The 12613-nt window shown below is 41.4% G+C and overlaps 1 protein-coding gene across 1 annotated transcript in view; it reads left to right on the plus strand.

Annotated features, from left to right (window-relative positions):
- The window catches only part of LOC145991421 (transient-receptor-potential-like protein), an 885379-nt gene that overhangs the window by 240856 nt on the left and 631910 nt on the right, over positions 1 to 12613 (plus strand). The gene's annotated exons all lie outside the window — the stretch shown is intronic.

The raw sequence follows: 12613 nt of genomic DNA on the forward strand, positions 1-12613 counted from the left end.
ATGATTTTTTACGATTTTCGACGTGGATTATCAAGACAAGAGTGCATCGATCAACTTACTTCCACATTTGGCGATGAAGCCCCATCCTTTGCCACTGTGAAACGCTGGTATAACGAATTTAATCGTGGCCGCCATTCGCTCACCGACGAGATTCGCCAAGGTCGTCCAAAATCAGTTGTTGTTCAAGAAAACATTGATGCTGTGCAAAACCTAATACTGCAAGATCGTCATGTGACATACTGTGAGATTGAGGCAACCATAGGCATTAGTTCCACCAGCATATATAAAATATTACATGATCATTTTGCTGTGAGAAAGGTGTGTTCTCGTTGGATCCCACACAATTTGACAAAAACTCAAAAAGACGCTCGCGTCAATTGGTGCAAACAAATGCTCAATAAATACAATCGTGGTGCTTCAAAAGACGTATATAAGATTGTAACAGGTGACAAATCATGGATATATGCATATGAGCCGGAACGTAAACAGCAGTCGACTGTATGGGTGTTTCAAGATGAACCCAATCCAACAAAAGTTGTTCGCGCTCGAAGCACATCGAAACCAATGGTCGCCTGTTTTTTCGGGAAAACTGGTCATGTGGCAACTGTGCCTTTAGAGGAACGTAGAACGGTCAACTCTGAATGGTACACAACAATTTGTTTGCCAGAAGTCTTCGGTCAAATACGGAAAACAAACAAACGCCGTCGGATCATTCTTCATCCAGACAATGCCAGCTGTCACACATCTCGTCTAACAACCGACTTTATGAACAGTCAAAAAATCGAATTGATGGGTCATCCGCCGTACAGTCCTGATTTGGCACCCAATAACTTCTTCTTGTTCCCGAATGTCAAGAATAAATTGCGTGGACAACGATTTTCGTCGGCGGAAGACGCCGTTGATGCGTTCAAAAACCATATTATGGAGGTGTCTCAAGAAGATTGGAAAAACTGCTTTGACAAATGGTTCGAACGAATGCAAAAGTGTATTGACCATAAAGGAGAATACTTCGAAAAACAATAAAGAAGTTTTCAATGCCAAATTCCTGTTTTTTTCATTGTTAGGCTCAAAATATAAATAGTGACCCTCGTAAGAATAATATAGACTTTTCAGCTGTCATAATTTGGAAGCACCGCAAAACGTTCCAAAACGTTCACACACTATTATTGCTACTAGCACCACATTTTACGTAGTTCCTTCTAGACGGAATGCTTTCTCCTGTGTACACTGGCGTACTAGGAGGGGGAGGTAATGGGGTTACAGCCCCAAACTGTCAACACTTTTTAAGAAAAAGCAGTGAAGAACTCGGGAAAAACCAAAGTGAAATAGGCGAACTTCCCTCAAGAAGACACCTAATTACCATTTTTGTCTTTCACCAACTTTTAAGACGAAGGTTAAACGTGGCATTTACGAATATTTTTCATGGAACCCATTCCTGCCTACAACGCAACTATAGGATATCCACTTTTACAATTCCAGCCTGTGTACAAGTACAAATTTCAATTTTCCTACACTATTTTCAGTTTACCATTGCAGACATTCAATCCCAGAGTCGAATTAAGCCAACGATTATCGTCGCTTGGATAGCCTCTGATACGGTCTGTGAGTAGTCTTTCATTCCTATGCCGGCTGCTGGTAATAATTGGAGCCATATAAGTTTTGAAAACAGCTTTTCAATTATCGAAAAATTGCCATTTCGTCCTTCCATAATATTCACGTCAATTCACACGATTGAAAGCTGTTGGAAATGGCATTGGGTCTAGCGTAATGGACTCAATAGTCAGAGAATCATTGGCGGGCAATTCCAGATACCTTTCTTCCCCACCTCTCTTCACATACGCACACACACACACACACTTGACCATTATCAATATGGTTCCGCCGAAAAACCTTTTGTTGTGTACAAAAGCTCACTGCTAACATGAAAATTGAATTTCGAATTGAGAGAGTTTTTTAAAAATCCCTTCTCTCGTTCGAGGTTTCATGATAGCCGTATTCGTACTCGCTTTTCTAAAACGACTTAACAAATTTCGAACTTTATTCAGGACCTGTTCCAGATTTTGATTGTATTGGGCGTCACACATCGAAATTCTACGTGAAAAAGAAATGGTGCCTGTTACGGAAACAGAAGTCTAATCAGAAAGAACCGTGTGGAAAATTAAATTTATTCCTTCGTGGTAACGATAAGTAGCTATTAGTAGCCTTGACCGATATTATCAAATATTATTTGAGGATAACTTGATGATAGCAAGTAGATCTTTGTTGCTTGTGAAATGAAATCTGCACCAAATTAAGTACTATTTTAGTGTGAGAAGAGACAATCATATCTGCTTTTCTCTCCTGTGACTCAACAAGAAATATCACCTATATTAGTAACCGAACCATGAATATAATATTTGGAGAAGTGTCAGGTGTTACCATTCGGGTTCAGATCTGCTCATAGTACGACAGGATAGTTAACAAGAGTGGTGGATCATCTAAAACCAAATTCAACAGAAATAACTATTCCCTCGGAGTCTTTCTAGATGTCGAGAGCGCATTTGATAGAGTCTGGATAACAGGATTCATCAGAAAACTATTCCAGATGCCAATCCAGGACACATAAATCCATCTGCTAGCCAGCTATCTAAGAGGAAGAACATTTATCTCCACATTCCAAGGAGCTACATCATTGGCCAGAAACATCAACGCAGAAGTTCCCCAAGGCTCCACACTAGCACCAATACTGTATGTCCTTTATACAGCTGACATACCAATAGTACCAGGATGCTTCCCAGCGCTATTTGCAGATGACTCTGCTTTCTGCGCATCCAGGCGAAAACTTAAATTCTGTTACAAAACACTGAACCGACAACTAGAAAAATTCCAACAATTGTCAACTAAGTGGAGGATAAAAACAAATGCAACCAAAAGCACAGCAGTCATCTTTGCCAGAAGAAGAAGACAAGAACAACAAACATCGGAGCTCTTTGGCCGACAGATAACACACGCCAAGACAGCAGATACCTAGGATTAACACTGGAGTGAGGGCTAACATTCAAGATTCATGCAGAAGAAACACACCACAAAGGCAACCAACGAGTAGGAGGATTGTATGCCATCTTCAGGAATCTACAGCTATCCCTTGAAACAAGGACAAGATTATACAAGACAATGATTCTACCAGCAATACTATACGCCATTCCAGCATGGCATCACGCAGCAAAGACATACATGGGGAAACTGCAACAAAGATACAAGGATAATCAGTGGCCATGATAGATTCACGACCAATCTACAAACACACGACGACCTCGAGATAGACCAGATAGAAGATGTCATCAGAAGATAGACAACCAAATTCTGGAACGAACTCAGAAGACATCTCAACCCCACAGTCAACCTAATAGGTACAGCGGCCATCATACATCGCACCCCACGGCCACAGTGAATTCAACGTAAGAAATAAAACAAGAAGATAAACTCCTCGAGCGACAGTTGCAGAGGAAAACACTCTAAGATCATATAAACAACATAGAAACTGGGGGAAAAGACAAATAGAAGTCAAGGAAACGGAACTTCAAAAATTAATCGTCAAGAAAATTCAGCGTCAGCGGTGTTACCTTACTACGTAACTTAATAACTTAACCCCTTCCTCTTCTCCATTAAGAAAATAAGCACAGTACTCTCGAATATGGAGAAGGGAAAGATTAAGTTGTTACATAGTAAGTTAAGAATTCGCACGACCATATTTGCTGGATGTAAGGGCCAATTGAATACGAATTTTATCTGACAACATTATCTCTTTTGGTCCATGCGTTTTAATTTTTTAAAAAGGGGAAATACCTAGGTTAAATAATATTTGATTACGGACATATTACTAGTGACAAAAATATACATTTGGTGGGTTGGAAATTGTAATAAGCATAAACTTTAATCAACAAATTATCCCGATCACTCCAGATGTTTGTTTGTGAACGTTAAACAATCGTTAATACTGTGTTTACCGATGTTGATGAAACCTAGAAATACACAAATCAAATTTGCCGAACTGAAAGATCAATGAATTACCAATTCAATACGACATAAACTATCTCCATTAATCAGCCTGTTTGTAATGTAAACAAAGGGTTTTGTGTTCGATTCTGAATAGGGCAGGGTGTAGTTCGGAGAGCATTACAAAGTGTATATCCAGTCCAGATTAGTTTATGTTCTGGGCTTAAAATATACTTTTGTTACGTTTAGGCCGTTCGCCGGCGTAAACTGCTTGGCTGCAAGAGGATGTGTGTATGAAGAATGGAATAAATTACTCTCATTGCTTTTTACCAATATTTAATAGAATCGCACAAGTGAGAGGGGGGGGGGAGATCACGCACGAGCCAGCAAGATATCTAAACACTGACAGTAATAAACCCAAAGTGTCACCACTGTACCTGATTTCCTTCGAGGTTCCTCGGTTGAGTCACGACGTGGCGCTCTATCGGTCCATTGAAGGTGTCCTCAGTGGGTTCGCCCAAACCTTTTAAATGGACCGACTTAACACTGTCACTCGCAACACACTTCGCGCTTCGCTCCCTCGACCAAGACTCCCTCGGCGACCTCTCGTCACCCGGGGACTGCTGGCGTTTTTGATTACACAGCATTTTATTTCCGGCTCGTGACATGCCACCTCCCCCTGAAAAGAAATGGGATTGGCCAGGGGACAATCACATTTCTTTATTGACAAAAAATATTAAGATATGATTAAATATGTACAAAGACCAGTCCCTGAATAAATGATTACACCCCGTATATAACATGATTCGTCGTAGGGCAGTAGGCAAGTAGCCTATGTAGTGCACTGTAGAACGTAACAAATAATAATACACTAATTGAAGTGTAACACTTTTCTGTCATGTATTCCGAAGCGGATGGAACCAAAATTGGGAATTAAGGTAGTCTCAGCGGCATCTCATCGCACGACGTACATGTACGTGACACTGTGAAAACACTTGAATAAATACAGAAGGTTGTTTCACGTTGATGGTAACGATTTCGATCACCAGGGAGCAGCACATAGGCACAGCACAGAGCAGCCAGAGCCAGTAGGACGAAAGTGCTGTGTGTTGACTTGATAAGACGATGGTTGGTGTGTGAGTGAGTGTTTATTAGGCACCAAGAATTCCAGTCTTTTGGGAGGGGTACATCTTTGCCCTTTCCGACGTTGGCTATAGTTATAGCCAGATAATTAAACAGTGCCACATTAAAACATTCCATGTGTCAAAGAAGGGCATCAATGCAGTGTTGAATCGCCATAAAGCTTCCACTGTACCTGTTGCTCGAAGCAGTCAAAGTGGGCCTCGGACATATCGGAAGCCCAAGCGTTCCTCCGATATTGTGCGGAAAGTGAGATCCTTGGTGCGATGTGAAAACCCTGCAATGCAAAGAGTGATTGTACAGGCAGTGCAATGTTTCCCTGCAACTGTAAATCGCATCATAGCCCAAGATTTACAACTTGTACGGAAGTACAAGGCTCAAGTTCATAAGTTGCGTGCCTCACATGTCCAGAAGAGGAAGACCAACAGTCGGAAGCTCCACGAACGCCATCTGGTAGGGGACCGCTGGAAGTATGTGGTGTCCCTGGATGAAGCATGTGTGTATCTGTCGGGTTGTGGTAAAAAAAAGGGCCATCTACTATCGTCCACGTGATGCAAGAGGTCGATCTGAGTGGGTACGTGAATGTGCTGAAAGTTTTCCATGCGGGTTCATGGTTGTTGGTGGTTACTGCCATAACGGCAAACTTCCACTGCGCAGAGTGGAAAAAAAGGCTAAAATGAATGCAGCCTATTACCAGACGAATATTTTGGAGCCACTTTACAGACATGATATTCCTTCTCTCTATGGCAGCGACACATCTCGTGTTGTCATCCACCAGGACAAGGCTTCCAGTCATACGGCAAAGTCCACGCAGGCATACATGGATCGGATGGCACGTGAAACGGGCATTCATGGAATGCCCTTTACAGACATCCCTGTGAAATCCCCCGATACCTATTCCATGGATTTTTGTGGGTTTCCGTTGTTGAAACGAGCCTTGGGAAGCAGACGGTCCCACACAATTGAGGGTCTTTGGAAAGCTTGTCAGGAGGAATATGATCGTTTGGACCAGTGTGTTCTTCAACGCAGTCTCCTCCAATGGAAACTCCGCTGCAGGGCCATTGCTGCAAGACAGGAGTATCATGTGGAGCACCACCGCTTGTGGTGTCATGGTTTTTCTTAAGGTAAGGTGGGGTCTAACTTTGTTACCATGGACGTGAAACGACCTTCTGTATATCACTGGTAACACTGAACCGAAGATAAGTTAGTAGGTCTCAAATGTTGAAAAGAATACACAAATAAGTTGATTGTAGACAAAATATGTTCGCAAGAAAAGTTCAGGAACAAAATTTATTCGATGCGAAATCTGCTTGCCACTTATGGATGACTTCTGGATGTACTCTGGGAAAAAGACTTCACCTTAGATCTATGAGAAGGTACATTAGTGATGACACAGCAAATGATGATTACTATCAGTGTTTAGTTTGTCATAAAATAAAATTTTGAGCGTGAACAGGAGCAAATGGTAAATTTAATCAGGGTGTAAATAATAAGATTAGATACATAGTATGCATTCGATTATAGCAAAACACAATGAAAAGTCTTCAGAAAAAATAAATGAAGTGAGAGTATCAAATATGTAATACCAGTTAATGTAAATATGTGTCATAAAAATGGCAGATGTAACAAGAAGAGGTAGGGACTTGATTTGGTATTTCTGTCCAAATCGTGTGAGTTGCGTGTCGTATCAGTAAAAAAAAATGTGTTTCTGTGTGAGAGTTTGGTCGGTTTTTAACGATGCAGCGCTCTCAGTTCGCTTCATCCATAGCTGGGACACATCTGCACGATAAAAATTTAGAAGTTAACATGCTGTCATATATTAATTAGATTGGTAATATTGCCGTTTATATGTAAGAAGTTATATGAATTGAAGAAATAGGAAGAGAAAAGGTGGAGAAGACGTTGGCCCGTACATGCTCTGTAAAGGCATTTTGGCGTGTTGAAGGTAGTTATGAATTATTGAAAAGTCACAAAATGAGAATTTTACAGCGTTGGTGCATAGCGTATTGTCTCCGCCAACAGTGAGAACACGTGAGCTCTCTTCCCATATGCAGTAGATGTATTCATCGCGTTCGTGCTCTTTGTTTACGTACACAAAATGCTGCCGAAGCAGAAGGTCGTGTTGCTACGGTATCGTCTTCAGAATTCCATCCTACTCTGTGTAAAATCACATCAAAAAGTGACGTCACGGTGACAAAGGGTCGGCACAATCTTGTATGAGAAAGAAAAAAAAATGTTGCGGCGAGTGCTGTCGCGTGTACGAGATATATTTAATTTTCTTCTTGTTCTGCGAGTTATTGGTGCAGAGAAAAATAGCAGAATTTATAAGAAGAAGCATAATTTATACGCGTTATTCAGCGAGGTAAAATATATAGTTGAGGAGTTGTTACTATTTCTGTTCGAATTTTCGTCGCGGCGAGGAACTATGAAGGATGATGATGATGATGATCGTCTTCGTTAGGAAGTAGCTGTTTTATACTGCCAGTGTTTCAATGTTTCTTGCAGTGTTGTCAACTTCTGATATATAAAGTTCACTAGTTGTGAATTCTTCCAGATAAAGTCCCTCTAGAGTACGAGGGATATAAGCTTGCACTCTTAAATGTAACTTTAAGGCATTCATATTATCTTCCTCTGTACGTGGTTGATCGAGAGTTACCATTTGTGGTGTGTAAAGTTTCATCCTGACCGATGCTGCCTTTTGTTCAAACCGTTTTCCTTGCTTGATCCCTTCAATTCTGTAATGGTTTTTGTCAAGTCGCTCGATTACTGTGAACGGGCCTTCGTACTTGCCTGAAAACGCTTTGGACGTCTTTGATAAGCGTCGATCGTTCCACAAAAGTATTTGATCGCCAGATTTAAACGCTGCTTGAGAATAGTGAGGATCAAGCCGTGCCTTGTCCGTTCTGTGGCGTTTGAGGTTATCAAACGTTGGTTATCTTGTGCAAATCGACGCGAAAGCTTCATGTGTTCCAGCCGTTCATAATTGCTCACATGCTGCCGCGGGGTTTGAAAAATCGCATCCGGTAAGGTGCGGGGGTGATAACCCATCATTAAATAAGTAAGTGAGTACCGTGCAGATGAATGCGGCGTGTTGTTGATAGCTGAGACCGCTGTTGGTAAGAAATTGGACCAATTATTGTGTTTGGCATTGACATAAAATTTGATCATTCCTTCCAGCGTTTGTTGCGTTTTTTCAACTAAGCCAAGGCTCTGATGAAATCCTGGGCTGACAAAGCTTAGTTCAATTTGGAATTTCTTGGCCAATTCTTTGAATAAATCTGAAGTTTGACCTGGAAGTTGGTCCACTATGATTTTTTCTGGAAAGCCAAATGGTAATATGATTTTCGTGTACAAAAAATCCGCCAGAACTTCAGCAGTGAGAGAATGTGTCGGTGCGGCTACTACGTAACGCGTGGCTGCGTCAGTGCACGTGATCACGTAGCGATGTCCCTCTGGTCCTGATGTGACATATGGACCGCATTGGTCCAAGGCGATAATTTGGAAAGGTGTCAGAGAAGTCCTTGTTTGTAGTTCAAAGTGCTTTGGTTGGCGGGACTGCTTAAGTCGTGCACACTGTTCACATTCTTTGCATTTCTTGTAGATGAAGGATTTCTGAGAAGGAAAATAATAACGGTCCTTCGCATAAGCATATGTTTTATAGTATCCAAAATGGTTGAGAGTGTGTGGAGAAGAGTGCACTTGTTCGAACCATATATCTTGTAATGCATGTGGGATGCAAGTCAGTAGCCTTTCTTGTTTGTCTGAACTTCGGGTCCTCCTGTAAATAATATCATCTAGGAGACGGAATTGCTGGCTGGTTCTGTCATATTTAGGGTCGGCTTCTTTACTTCCAATTAAATGTAGGTAAATATTTTTGAGAAAGGGGTCTGCTTGTTGTTCTTTGGCAAGGTCAAATTCACGTGTTCTCAAAACAGATACAATTTCATCTTCCAGGAGAGGAGAAAAAGCTTCATCTTGGATCCTCGTGTTACGGCTAATGGCGTCCGAGGCACTGTTGTCTGTTCCCTTTAGATGTTGAATGACGAAATCGTAGTCGGACAGAATTTGTGAAAAACGCCAAAGGCGGCCTTTGAGGGCAGTTGATTGTCGTAAATTTTGAATACATTTGGAATCGGTGTGTAATATAAATCTTTTGAAAAGGATGTAGTGTCGGAATGCTTTTAAAGCAAATATTATGCCAGAGAGTTCTAACATGTTTATATCTTGTTCTCTTTCCTTATCATTTAGTATCCTGCTTGCATATGCAATCGGCTTAACATTTCCTTGGGGGTCTTCGTGAGCAATGACAGCCCCTAGAGCTATTTTGCTACTGTCCGTGTATATGTGAATAGGAAGAGAGGGATCGTATCTGGCTAATATTGGGCTCGTGATTAGTGAATGCTTTAAAGCATTGAATGCCTCGTTTTGTGCTTCTGTCCATCGAAATTTTCTCTCCTTCTTCAGCAGTTGTGTAAGAACGGATGCGTGTTTGGAAAAATGTGGAGAGTAACGACGGGAAAAATTAGCCAGGCCCAAAAATTGGCGTAAAGTCTTCTTGCTTGTAGGTGTCGGATACGACTTAACAGTTTCTAGCATCTTAGGTGAAATAGCGCATCCTTTTTCGGATAAATGGTGTCCAAGATAGACAATATCATCGTACAGGAATTTTGCCTTTTTAGGAGCCAATTTTAATCCAGCGAGCCTAAGTCTTTCAAAAGTGTGACGCAATATCTTCAAGGAAGTGGGTACGTCGTCAGAGACTGCCAGGAGATCATCTGCATAGAAGAACAAATGGCGGTTGTCAACGACGTTGAGGGCTAAATTCAGCGCTATCGCTAACGCCGTTCCCGACAAATCCTTGTGGGGCATAATTAAAAGCGTAAGTCCCCATCTGCGGCACTTGAAAACTCACTTTTTCACGGCTACTTGGTGTGAGGCGTATCTGAAAATAAGCCGAGAGGATGTCCATAGATGAATAATATTTGAAACCTGCCGCCCTCTCTACGATGTCTAGGAGATGAGGTGCTGGAAAACTTATCTTCTTGGCGACGGCGTTGATTCGACGACCGTCGAAGCAGACGCGGTACGTGTTATTTGGTTTCTTCACAAGCAAAATAGGAGAATTCCAGCGTGGCGCTAAAATAGGAGAAACGACACCCTGTTGTAGCAGTTTCTTGATTTCTTGTTGCATGATTGGAAGTGTATGGGGTGGTATCCTGTGGGGTCGAGTGTACACCGGAGGCGAATCTCCTGTATCGATATCCAGTTCATACAGGGTGCAACTTCCTATATCGTCCTCTTTCCAACTAAAGACATCAGCGAACTCGTGCGTCAGTTCTAGTAGTTTATCTCGGTCTTCTTCACAGACGTTGGGGTTGATGTCGATCTTCGCTTTGTCGAAGTTGTTCCGAGATTCAGAAATGCGCTTTTGGAGTTCTTCAGAATTTTCCTTCAAAATATGTCGATGTGGCTTCCTATCGTCGCTGTTATTTTCCTTTAGTGGGTTCCAGATAGGTTCCGTCCTTGCCTCGGCAGGACCGTTTGTGTCTCCCGTTTCCTGCTGGCCAATTATTTCCAAGACAGCATCAGCTTTCCCTATCGTCGTGAATGTCTGGTGTACAGTGTAACGATAATAAGGCAACTTTCAAACAGAAGTGACAAGTAACATGCGGGTTTCACACTGAAGTGACAAGCGACACGGCGCAACCAACAGATCGTGGCGACACATGCAGCTTGTCGTGTCAGTTTGGTTTGAAAGGCTGCATTTATTTCTGAAGGTTCGTTTACAAGGGACGCGTGTAGCTTGTCGCTTGTCGCTTAGGTGTGCAATAAGACTCTGTGAATATTATATTGAGTTTGAATGTAGCTTTCAGACCGAAACAATATATTTGATTATTTATTGTTTTATTAATTATTAATTATTGTAGAATATGTTCTATATGTATCCCTATATCCACATAAATGTGTGTGTGTGTGTATATGATATAAATATATGTATGTGGATAAGCTTAAGGATATGTGTCCATTAATATGTGTATGTATTTATTTCATTATTGTTCTATCCTATTGTTACGTTTTACAGTGCACTACATAGGCTTTACCAAATTTCGAATCCATCCCAGTGGATGACACGTGATTCATCTGAAGAACATTTGGCACTTTAACTTATATACTCGATACGAGCTTAGAGCTACAGATTCCTTATTTACTTTTCAGATTCGCATCTTTACATCTTTTTTCCATGGTTATTAATTTTGAGTTGATTCTTTTTCACAGTTCTTTCTGTAAGGAAACTCACTTTCGTACTTTTCTTTAGCGGACATTTTCTATTTGTTAGTTTTTTTTAATTTTGATGTTAATACTACACTGAGAATTTTCCTGCCGCTTTTTTTGTTTTAATTGTTACTTGTCTTACTTTCACGGTTTTTCCTGTTCTATTATCAGGGGGAGGGTTTATAAAATTTAGGACGCTAGGCTATTCTTTGGACCCTTCCGACATTACTATTGTCATTAGATAATTTATTTATTTATTAACCAGTCGCCTATGACAGAGCGAAATCTCCAATTACAATAGGCATTACAATTTGCTATATACAAATATCATTTACATAAATACAAACACATATTGATTATTACACAAAACCTTAGATAGGTACGAATACAAAAAGGTATGCAAATACAATACATTACATATATACGGGGTGTTTCGTAAGTTCGTTTACAACGCTTGGGAGGTGATTGTACGAGTGAAAATAAGGTGGAAAGTTCATGTAACAAAATTCCGGAAACGGCTTTCTTGCCGAGTTATTGACGTTTGAAAACGTGGGAAAATGATTTTCCGAAGTGAATAATGGCAAAACGGGTGGAGAGAAGTCGTCGGTGTTGGGCGATCCACTAAGAAATTGGGTACGCTCTTGTCAAAAAATCACGCGGCAATGTTGTGCAATGTCGGCGCAAGGGATTCCCCAAAGGACGCGAACGAAGATGTTGACGGGAGTGGGGTGGGTGTGCGTTCTGCGTGAGCTGGTATCGACGAAAATTGGCATGTGTTAAATGGCACCAAGAAACAAATAAAATTTCCTGAGCGAAGGGCACCATGACGTAAAAACGAAAAAAATGAACTGTCATAGGTTGCATACCCTGAAGGGCAGATGGGTGTCCGTGTGATCTGACGTTAAGTACCACAGTTCCGCTGGGGGCGCCAACAGTGTAGGTTTCCTCATGAAGGAGCGCACGTGTCTGTGCCATTCGTGCTTCAGGTGCTGTGCCAGCAGCAGGTTGTTAAACATTCACGGTTGAAAGACGTGAGGTTCTTGGACAGTAATGTTGGGCAAACATTTGACCTAGCAGTGTTACGTGTTAATTCTTAGCCACAGCCCATCGTGTTCTGTGAAGTGTACTAGTGTTAACGGCCATAAATACTTGTAGCCCGGTGTAAGGGATGGCTGCATACACGTCCCAAGAGCTGGCGGACATGCATCTGATTTATGGGGAGGCT

The sequence above is a fragment of the Lepisma saccharinum genome, chromosome 8 (genome assembly GCF_977018435.1).
Source record: "Lepisma saccharinum chromosome 8, izLepSacc3.1, whole genome shotgun sequence".
NCBI classification, from domain to species: domain Eukaryota; kingdom Metazoa; phylum Arthropoda; class Insecta; order Zygentoma; family Lepismatidae; genus Lepisma; species Lepisma saccharinum.